This window comes from Cicer arietinum, chromosome 5, assembly GCF_000331145.2.
Source record: "Cicer arietinum cultivar CDC Frontier isolate Library 1 chromosome 5, Cicar.CDCFrontier_v2.0, whole genome shotgun sequence".
In the NCBI taxonomy this organism is placed as follows: domain Eukaryota; kingdom Viridiplantae; phylum Streptophyta; class Magnoliopsida; order Fabales; family Fabaceae; genus Cicer; species Cicer arietinum.
The window spans coordinates 41428774-41440656 of record NC_021164.2 but is presented as its reverse complement, the minus strand read 5'-3'; the positions used below and the strand labels follow the sequence as shown (position 1 = coordinate 41440656).

The window sequence follows — 11883 nt, the reverse complement described above, 5'->3', positions numbered from 1 at the left end:
AATCACCTTGAATAACCACAACATGTCAAGCACAACCATTATAACAACGTATAATATAACATTCATTTTCCACAATTTGAGCATATCAAGCACAACCATTATTAATATTCATTTTGAAGATAACACACAAACATAACCAATACGTAACATCACAATACATTTATAACAATACATTTATATCACATATAATTCAAGTAAGAAAGCGGATGGAGTGATGCCCTTACCATTACTAGAGTTATATTTAGAATTATGTTTCACAAACTTTGTCTCACTCATTTCACATCTGCTGCTGTGCGAGCACGGTTTCTCCCTCTCTGAACGTCATTTCTCTGATCTGACCGATGAAAACATGGGTCTGAATGCTGCGAACCTGCTGTCCAAAAATCAGCCCGATCTAACGGTTAACGAATGCGCAGTCGATGATTTTCTGATACTGGTTTAACAAATTCGGGAATGGAGTTACTCATCTCTTTTCTCTTTTGGTGGTTGCCTTTTCTATCAAAGTGGTCTCTCTCTTTTTCTCTCCTAAACCCTTTTTTTATATCGCGTATTTTTTTGAATGGAAGACGTCTGTTTTGTTTTTATTTGCTTTTTTATCAAGGATTAACTTTAAGCCACAAGTGAGAAGTTAAGTCGGAGAACGTTGGCAGAGTGAGAACCTTAAGCCAGACGTGGGAATGTTAAACTGAGTATACGTGCTATTAAAAGGAGAAAGTGATATTTCAATCTAATACATGAATTTGTTTTTAACGGTTACTTTTATTATTATTATTATTCTTATTATTATTATTATTAAAAATTAAAATAACACATTACAATAGTAACCGACAATTTTTTTTAGAATAATTATCTCACTTCCTAAAGTAAAATATTAAAATAAAATAAAATGTCTGAATGTTACATATATATTATCGACATCTATAAATTAAGACTACTTTTGGTGTAATATGGAAGGCACTTCATTCTTCACCTCATAATTAAATTAAGGTGTAATAGAATGTGATTAATTTTTGTGTTCCTTTGTTTCATTCTCCTATTATGTTACCTTGGTTGCGTGCAAATAATATATGTTGGATTCAATTAAATAAATGTTACTAGTAAGCTTAGGAAGTTTTCTTTAGTAATTCTATGGAAGTTAATACAACATTAAAATGTAAATATTATCAAATATTTTTCTTTGAACTTGTAATCCTATTTAAGAAGTCCTTGTTACGTTAATAGTTCTTTTGGCTGAGACTCGAATTATATATGGTTCAAATTATTACTCACCACATTTTGAGGATTCTCTCCATTTATGGGGATTGTGCATGATATGATAAAGATGAGACATGATAAAAAAGTAAATTAATAAAGATGAGACATGATAAAAAAGTAAATTAATAAAGATGAGATATCATAAAAAAGTAAATTTTATATTTGATGTGTATATAATAATAAATAATTCAATAATATTTTATTATGTTATATGTTTGTTACAGATCTTATTATGATGTGAAATTATATATCATATTTAAATAAAAGAAGTTACTCTTATGAAATAATTATACTATTTTTTTTAAAAAACATTACACAATACTTTTAAATATTATAAATTCATAAAAAAATATTAAAAAATAAATAAATAAGAATGGAATGAATTTATATTTAAAAAATTCATTGACACTACAACATAAGTAATTGAATTTAAAAAATATTATGGATAGGTAAATCATTCTATTTATTTGTTGGGTAAACTCAATAAAGATTTTATATATATTACATGTAAATGAAAAATATATTTATTTTAAAAATTTGAATTAATATTCATAATTTTATGATTTTGAATAATAATTTATTAGATTATATAAAATGACAAAACTACTCTTATCATAAATCATACACATTTTTTAAAATTAATATTTTCATTTTAAATGTGATATCAAATTTTATTATTTTTATATTTATATTTTATTAGAGTATTTTAAATTATATTTTATAAAGGCATATAAGTAAATTATTATTCTTATCTTATTTTGTTGGTTTCTAACCTAGCTTATATCTAAGATAAAAATTATAACTACAAAAACATGATAAAATAGATTCATGCATATCTTGTCTTTTTTTGTTGGTTTATCAATACTTGATTGAGATAAGATACGAAAAATATATCATATCATGTCTCTTAAAGTTTATCAAATCCGTTTGATGCATATGATATAATAGATACATGATATGATATAAAGTTGAATACAAATAATATATAATATTAGAAGAATAAATATTATCATATGTTTGATGTGCACATAATAACACACTCGATAACATTATTTTATTTTGCCATGTGTTTGAAACATATTTTATTAATGATATAATATAAAATAAACTACTACTGTAAAACAATTACATATTATTTTTTTTTCCAAATTAACTTACAATACTTTAAAATATTATAAATTAAAAAAATATTCAAAATTTTAAATAATTAATAAAATAATTTTATATTTAAAAATCCATTGACATTACTAAATAAATTTTTTCAAATTTTTAAAAAATTACAAATAATCAAATAATTCTATTATATTTGTAAGACAAACAAAATAATGGTATACATAATTCTATTATATTTGTTAGATAGGAAAAATGAGGATATAATTTATATTATATGTAAATAAAAATAAAAACCTACAACTAAGTGCTAAACGTAGATGTTATCAAATCACATGTTTTGTAGACAAGCGTTCTTTTTCATTCTTGTGGAGTTAGACATTTTTATCTTCACTTTCCCCATCACATTTGTCAAGATTACATTTTCACCATGTTCATGGACATGGTCCTCATGAGCAAGTTCTGAATGAGAAGGGTGCTCCAACCTTTAATTGATATATGACTTAAGTAGTGGTGAAGGAATCCAATCATATCTTACTAGGCTTTGAACACTTTTTCCAGCTTGCTCTTCATTGCGATCCTCAAACTTCTCTTGCTTTGGTGGAGCCTCGAGACAAGTGTTGTACCGTAGATTCTCTTCTACTTCTTTGGAGTCTTCTTTTTGTTACCTTTTTTTGGGTGTTGGTGTTGGTGTTGTAGCATCGGTTCTTAGTGGTGGGGCAAGGATTTGAGTTTTTCAAACCTACCAAAATGTGATCAATAAATATTGAGGGCTTATTCAATGCTCTTCAAAGATAATATTAGTGTAATTAGACCTTGTTAGATCGGTTACTATGTACTTGTTAAATCTGTTTTTTGTCTGATCTAACATCAAACGTTGTAATAAATAGTTAATTATAAAATCGGTTAAAATGATAGATGTAACAAGTCAAAATTTCAAATTGATTTATTACATCGGTTAAATTTGAACCAATATAACAAGTCAAATTCAAAATTGATTTATTACATCGATTAAATTTGAACCAATATAAGTCAAATTCAAAACTGATTTATTACATTGGTTAAAATTTGAACAAATATAACAAGTCATATTCAAAATTTATTTATTATATCGATGAACCAACTGATTTAATTAATTAATTTTTAATTTTATTCTTCATAACTTTCACTCCTCACATATGCATAATCAAAATTTTACATATTACCCTATTAACTATAATTTCTCATTCAATCATAAAACACAAAATTTCATACGAAGCTTTACATTTAAAAATCAACGACAATGAGTAATAATTTTTTTTTTACAAAATCAGAGCTACATAATCTTCACCACTTGTTAAAAAAATAATATTATCTTCTATTAACAGTCTAAAGATATTAAAATGATACAAGTGCTTCAAGCATTTTCAATTAGTTCAAGAATCATGTTTGCGCAACGTTGTTAGACGTTCATTATTTCATCATCTTCGAATGGTTTTTAGTCTCCAAATATCTGAATTATAAACATTGAAATAACAATATTATCTGAATCATGTGACCATAAAAATCATAAGTAGTTAATTAATATTAACTTTAAAAAAATCTATCACATATCCGCATCCATGAATCAACAAGACCACTAGATACAATGTTCAACATATGTATCATAATGTAGTACCCACACTCATAACCTTTAGGTTGTCTTTGGCACTAAAATTGAATATCATATGTAAATTATATTGAGTAAATATTATATAGATAGAGACATATAAATTATAATTAAAATTCTATATATATAATTTAAACAACTTATAGTGGGAATGCTCCATCTGGATTTATTCTTTATTAATCTTTGCAACTTACTATATTCACCCAAAGCTCTACAAAAATAAAATATTCATTAAAGTTGTATTATAAAACATATAAAAAAGTTCATGTACATATACATATATGGGAAATACATTAAACACTTACAAATCGACGATGTGCATGATATTTGTATTTGGTTTACATCCCAACAAACATAGGAAGCACTTTCTCCTGTCCCATGCTCTTAAGTTTTAAGCCTCGTATACCATTACCCACACATGTTCCCTCATGACAAGATCTAGGAATTCCTATGGCTTCTGCTTTCGACATATAGTCCGAACAAAATTCAATAGTTTCTTCTGCTATGTACCTTTCAATAATAGATGCTTCAGGACGATGTGGATTCTTCACATATCCTTTTAAAATCTTCATATAACGCTCAAATGGATACATCCACCTCAAATAAACAGGACCACATAATTTAATCTCCCTAACTAAATGAACAATTAAATGAACCATGATGTCAAAAAAAGAAGGAGGAAAATACATCTCTAGTTATCACAAGATAATAACAACTTCATTTTTCAACTCATTTCATTTTTGAGGATCAACGACTTTGCGACAAGTAGCGTTGAAAAATAAACACCACCTAGTTAAGACATCTCTTACTTTTCTAGGCAATATGCCACGTAAAACCACTGGTAGTAGTTGTTGCATCAATACGAGGCAATTGTGAGTCTTTAAGCCATATAATTTCAAATCTTTCATTGAGACAAGACTCTTGACATTTGAGGAGTAGCCATGTGGCACTTTTATTCCTCGTAAACACTCACAAAAGCCTATTTTCTCATTTTTTTGACAATGTATGACAAGCAGGAGACAAATATGTTCGTTTACCTGCTGATTGTGGAGCTAACTATTGTCGTATACCCATCTCAACCATATCTAGACGAGAATTTAAGTCATCCTTTGTTTTCCCCTGAATGTTGAGAAGTGTTCCAAATACACTATCACACACATTTTTCTCCACATGCATCACATCAAGACAATGTCTTACATCTAGACTAGACCAATAAGGAAGATCAAAGACACACATACTTTTTCTTCCATATATATTTTTCTCAGATGTCTGTTTTTGGTTCTTTCCAAAGATAACATTGATATCCTACTATTTTTGTCACCTAGATTCTTGCTACATTATCTACTCTCTATATAACTGCCCATAACCATAATAAATATATATATATATATATATATATATATATATATATATATATATATATATATATATGGTGTCACAAATTTATTTGAAATTTTATTTCTTTATAGTGAAGTCCTCTAAAATTGTGACACATCGTACATTAACTTGTTATTGTAGTTATTTCATATTGCAAGAAAATGTAGATAAATTTAGAACAATGTAGTTGTAATTATAATTTAGATATTAATAAAGACTTTTAAAATATTTATATTGAGATTATAATTGTCATTATTGTATTGTAGAACTTCTCTTGTCAAATAGAACTTTGTCGGTTTCTTGCCGAATCGGTTCACCCAGCTCTTAAATTTGTACTTGATAGATTTTCTGTTTCACAAGATATCTTAAAAAACAGAAAGAGAAGGAGGATTTCTATATTTAGTTCTTCATCTTTAGGAGATTTCTATATTTATCTTCATAATCATATGTCAAATCTGAATTGTTTCTTCTATTTGCAGTTACAAAGAAAAATAGGTTGAGTTAGAGTCTTAAACTGGGTATATGTAATCTACACTTTTACTATCTTTCAGCACACTGCACACCTCTTCAAATTTGATATTTAAAACTAAGCTAATAAACCCTTAAAAATAGAATTTGTTGTCAAGCTGCTAAGTATAAAAAACTGATGGGAGAAACATAAGTTGAAGATAAGGAAAACAATTGATTTCCAACTGTTATCAGAAGATGGTGATGACTGCATAACAGATAATATCATCATATCTCTAGGATATTAAACAAGAATAAACTATCCATATGTATTGTAAATATTAGTGAAATTCAGTAATTTTAGAGTTTAAAGAATTGAGATAAGCTATGTATTTTATATAAATAAAAAAATTAGAGAAGGGAAAACTATTATTAATTAAAATAACACTACTGACTATTTTACAACTATCTTCGAAAATATTTGAACTTCGTCTCTTGAGATTACAAGACTAAACTCTTACCGAGATTACAAGACTAAACTCTTACCATTGAATTAACACATCATGAACAATTGATATAAACTCTTGGGTTAGGATTTAAAATAACATTATATCCATGTTCTGTCAAGAGACTGATTTTCCCTTTATGAAAACCAAACTATTATCTCAATATTTTGTTAAACTCTACAATAACACATAGCATAAAGATTGAGGCATATACCAATAAGCATCCAATATGTTAGATGTTAGAACATCCAAGCAAAATGCAATAACTATGGAGAAATACATATTAACATGGTTCAATCTATACAATTCTTAGAGATATATTTCTAGAATCATTGTAGCAATTAACCAAGCCTAAACTTCAGCACAAGCCATGCATCATTTTGAATTTGCTTTTTAGCGGTATCAATAATTCATTGCAAGTACAAAAACAAAAATCAAGTTAATTCCTCCCAAAAATTAAGCAAGATAGAACCAAATAATATCTAAACAAATAAACCACCAATGCCACAATCCATACAGTTTCAAAATTAACATATTCATGTCAGTGAAATACTTCAAGAAGAAGGTGAAGTGCTTCAACTGCAATAGTTATGGTCACTTTGTAATGTGCTACAACCACAAAGGCTGATGATTTACTCACTAGAAAAGGAAATGTACATGAGATCAATAACCTCAAAGACAAATGCAGGGATGTTGATGCATTAGAAGCGGTACATTGAGGAAATCTTAAAGAGATTTAAAATATTGTTGTTAGCTAGGTAAACATGTTTATTGAAAAACCAAGACAGTCAGAGGATAAACAACAGCACAACATAGTTCCAATAAATGCATTCACAATAGAAATAGAATAATCGGATAATATTTCAAAAATATTGCATCTGCATGAACAAATAAAGCAACCGGGAATACAATGCATAAGATTCAAAATTAAACTAACTACTATTTTTCAAATTTCTCCATCACATTCATCGTTTTTTACGCAACACCACTTCTTAAATTTCTCCATCACTTATGTAATTAATAAAAGTTTAATTAACTATTACTACATAAAACAATGTAATACTCCCCTTTAATCACATCTCACAACACAATCTAATCTTCTTGTTAAATGTTACATTGAAATTATTTTAAATATTACTACAATAAAATTCAATTAAAGATTAATAATAAGAACAATTAACAATGAAACAACTTTAGATTGCTAAGTAAGAAACAAGAATTATTAGAAAATTACCGGAGAAAGCAACAAAGACTTGCTCACAGAGGGAAACATTTCTCGATGGTGAAAGAAATTAACACTTCTCGACAGAAGCGCTCCTTGATAGATGGAAGAGGAAGACAAATAAAACTCGTCGTCGGCACGGAAGTAGAAAAATGTTGCGTCGGACCAACTCGTCGCCGACAATAAAGTCTGAAAGCTGAAGTTCGTTTGATTCCTGCTAAAAGCTGAAGTTTGTTTGATTCATGTTTTCACTGAAGGATGAAGGTTAAATGTTGAAGGATGAAAACATTGAAGCGTTGAAGGGTGAAGACTGAGTTCGTGACTGTTTTTGGTTTTACATCAATACATGCAAACCCATTGTGAAGGATGAGTGTATGGTTTGTGATCGGATGAAGTATGAAGGATGAAGAATGGGTTCACGCTGAAGGATACAATTGTAATAAACTAACTAACTATGAAACTCATACGATTCGCGCTGAAGGATGAAGAATGGGTTCGTGTTCCCGCATGTTTTCTAATTTTTTGGTTAACTTAGGGATTTTTTTAAAATGCTTGTTAGAACGGTCTAATATAACAAATCTAACAAAATTTGTGATAATAACAAATTTGCCACCGTTTTTTTTGTGCAACCTTTTTTATTTAATGTGTATGTTAAAACATTTTAATTATAATATATCTAACACAGTTACCATAATAACAAATTTGTCTTTTTTTTTTGTTTTGCAACTTTTTTTTAATTGTATGTTAGAATAAATCAATTAGAACATATCTAACAAAATTTACCATAATAACAAATTTGTCACCGCCTTTTTTTTTTGTGCAGTTTTTTTTTAATGTGTATGTTAGAACAGTTTAAATAGAACAAATCTAACAAAATTTATCATAACAACAAATTTGTTACCGCACATTTTTTTTGTGCAACCTTTTTTTTTTTATATTTAATGTATCTAGCAAAGTTTATCATAATAACAAATTTGCCACCGTTTTTTTTTTTGTGCAACTTTTTTTATTAATGTGTATGTTAGAATAGATCAATTAGAACATATCTAACAAAGTTTTCCATAATAACAAATTTGCCACCACTTTTTTTTTTGTGCATCCTTTTTTTTAATGTGTATGTTAGAACAGTTCAATTAAAACAAATCTAACAAAGTTTAGCAAGATAACAAATTTGTCACCGCCTTCTTTTTTTTTTGTGCAATCTTTTTTTTTTTATGTGTATGTTATAACACTTCAATTAGAACAGATCTAACAAAGTTTACCATAATAATAAATTTATCACCGCCTTGCCTATTACATTAGATGTATAACAATCGATCTAATATATACGATTTAACAAAGTTAAAATGCACTAGTGAATGAAACTATATCGTCAAATTCAATCAAAGTTGTTGTTTATTTATCTATTGGGACTACTAAGAGTTATAAACGTAATCATGATTTTTATGACATAAGGGAATAATAATAGCATCATGCAATCATACAATTAGAGCTCGACAATGGGTCGAGTAGGGCGGATTCGAGCCTAAAACTCCCAACCGCTTCAAACTACGGGTGCAATATATAGATCCATTTCCGCCCATTTTTCGTTTTCGAGTTTGTCGTGTATGGGTTTGTCGGAATGCGGTTTCTTCAGTTGGGTTTTTTCGGGTTACAAGTTTTGACACCTTGAATCCTAAATCTAAACAGAGTTTGAAACTATGCCTTAAAAATACAAAAGATGAGAAGAAAATTATAGATCTAGCCATTTAAAGAGTAAATTTGGTTACAAAAAAATCCAAACAAACAGATCTGATTGTTGAAGAAGTTTTAATCAGAGGGCATCTAATATGTATTACCAGTATCGTATTTTTCTTGTGATTGTGACCAAAGAAAGAACATCGACGTCATAATGTTTTCATCCAGAACAAGCCATGAGAGAGTGAGAGAGAAGTTTGCTAAGAGGCAAATAATATAGATTTGTGTTGTTGTGTGCCAAGTTCCATAGAGGTGAAATTTTTGGAAAGAAAAAAAAAAGTTCAAATCAAAACAAAAATACGTCTGTTATGTCTTAAAAATATTATAATATAAAATATATAATAATATAATAACATATAGACGGGAGGGTTTGTCACCGTCAAATCCAAAAGATTCACCCGAACCCGCCCATTGCAACCCATACGAACCCCCAACTTTAACGCGTTTATCCACGCAACCTGTTTTTACTCGCCCACATGCAATCAGATTGTGCGGTTTGACGGTTTTTTGTGTGGGCCAATTGGTTTGTCCAGCCCAACATACAATATTATCATAATTCATGAAGTTACCCATAAATCACCAAATCACAAAATAATCATATTTAAATATGACATGATCGTAAATCAAAATATCATGTCATCCAAACCATAATTATATAACACATGAAATGCACATGACCTACAATTCAATTAATAATGCAATTAACATTTAAAATATTATGTACACTTATCATCAATTAATTGTAACACATGGACCCAAATAACTTCGAGTTGGTTTAGCTAGATAAACAACCTACTATTTAGAGCTGTCAAAACGGACTATCCGACTCATATAGGATCAGCCCTAACAGTTTGTGGGTTTCTTTGAGCTGGACCAAAAAGCCATGTTTTAATATTGGCCGATAAAATACTATTCAAGCTCAGTCTTAGATGAGTTGCAGGTTGAGTGTGTAACCCATACATTTTTTATAATATGTTTTTTGACTCATTATATTTTTAATTTTTGTGCGACTCTTTTAACTTGAAAATTTTCTTTGATGTCCATTTAAAAAAAATATGGTATACTACTTATGCTTTAAGTATGAATCAATTTGATATGCCTATTTTCTTTCATGCTCATTTAAAAAATGTTATGGTTTACTCTTCAAAACAACACATTATTCAAACAACACACAAATTAAAATAAGTTCAAATTGTCCAAAAGTTATAGATATTATCTAGTATAACACAAATGAATTTAAATTTGTCTAAAATAACCAAAACGCAAACCAAATTTAAATAGAGTGCTAAATAGTTCTAACGTGACTCTAAAATAAATATTTTTAGACTCCTTGAACAATGTTTAATTGTTCACATTTTCTAAATTGTTGGATGATTGTCCACTTAGAAAAATAAAGAAATTAATTGTTAAAAATATATAATCAACTATAGATAATATTATATCACAAAAAATAATATATATATATATATATATATATATATATATATATATATATATATATATATATATTGATATTATTCGAACTAATGCATTTTAGCAACTCTACTACTATCCCACAAACTAAGAGTCTAGTAAGAGTAATCTAATGAGCATTCCAACAATATATATCACGTTTTTACATAATATTCTCATGATGATAATATTCTCAAGGTTTCATCAACTGTCCACTTTGATTCTATCACGATACAACTCACATATCCTACTTATTATGATGAAACAAACACATATAGGACAATTAATCAACATCAACAACGTTACTATTTAATACTCCCTCTATTCCTTTTTAAGTGTCATTTAAAAAAAAAAAATTGTTCCTTTTTCTCTGTCATATTCAAATTTCAAAGTTGTTTGAAATGTTGTTTTGTCATAATCAACCCTGCTAATTTATCCCATAACAAAATAAGTGAGTTGAGATAGTAAATAGTTAAAGGTAATATAAAAAAAATAATTTTTTTTAATGAAAAGTAGCAAATTTTAATAGTTGTATTGAAATGTGTAAACAACCTTAAACTTATTATTAAAAAGAAACAAATGTAGTATAATGTAGTAAAATTTAGGTCTTATCTGCAACTAAATACATTGTCGAAGTAGTGACATCATTATTATCATAATCACAATTGTCACACACATAAAAAATTAAATACCTCAATAATCATTGTCTAATCTTCATCAAGGCCGATAATTGAGTTGTGCAAACAGCCAAATGGTACAGAGTCCCTAATTAGTAAGGACTTTAAATTTTATTTTTATAATATAATAAAATAAAGGTAACTTTAAGTCAAATATATTTTTAATTTCTACAAAAAATTATGATATTTTAAATTTAATTTCTAAAAAAAAATATTTACTTTTAATCTCTATTTTTGGTTTTACAGGAACTTTATTTAGACACTAAAAATATTATTAAAAAAATTAAAATAGGGATTAAAAGAAAATAATTTTTTTAGGAATTAAAAAGTTGAAAAGTTTTTAATAGGAATTAAAATAAAATTTTGGAATTTTATAGGAACTCAAATTTATTTTATCCTTCTTTTTATTATTAAAATATCACATTTTTTTTTATTAAAGGTCGAATAAGAAAA

The 11883-nt window shown here is 27.6% G+C and overlaps 1 long non-coding RNA gene across 1 annotated transcript; it reads right to left on the bottom strand.

The window, feature by feature from the left end:
• Positions 1 to 3898: 3898 nt before the first annotated feature.
• LOC140920255 (uncharacterized) lies at positions 3899 to 4627 on the bottom strand. Its single transcript, XR_012162975.1, has 2 exons — positions 4318 to 4627; positions 3899 to 4223 (listed from the first exon to the last, which is right to left on the bottom strand). It is a non-coding gene; the product is annotated as an uncharacterized lncRNA (long non-coding RNA).
• Positions 4628 to 11883: the final 7256 nt, after the last annotated feature.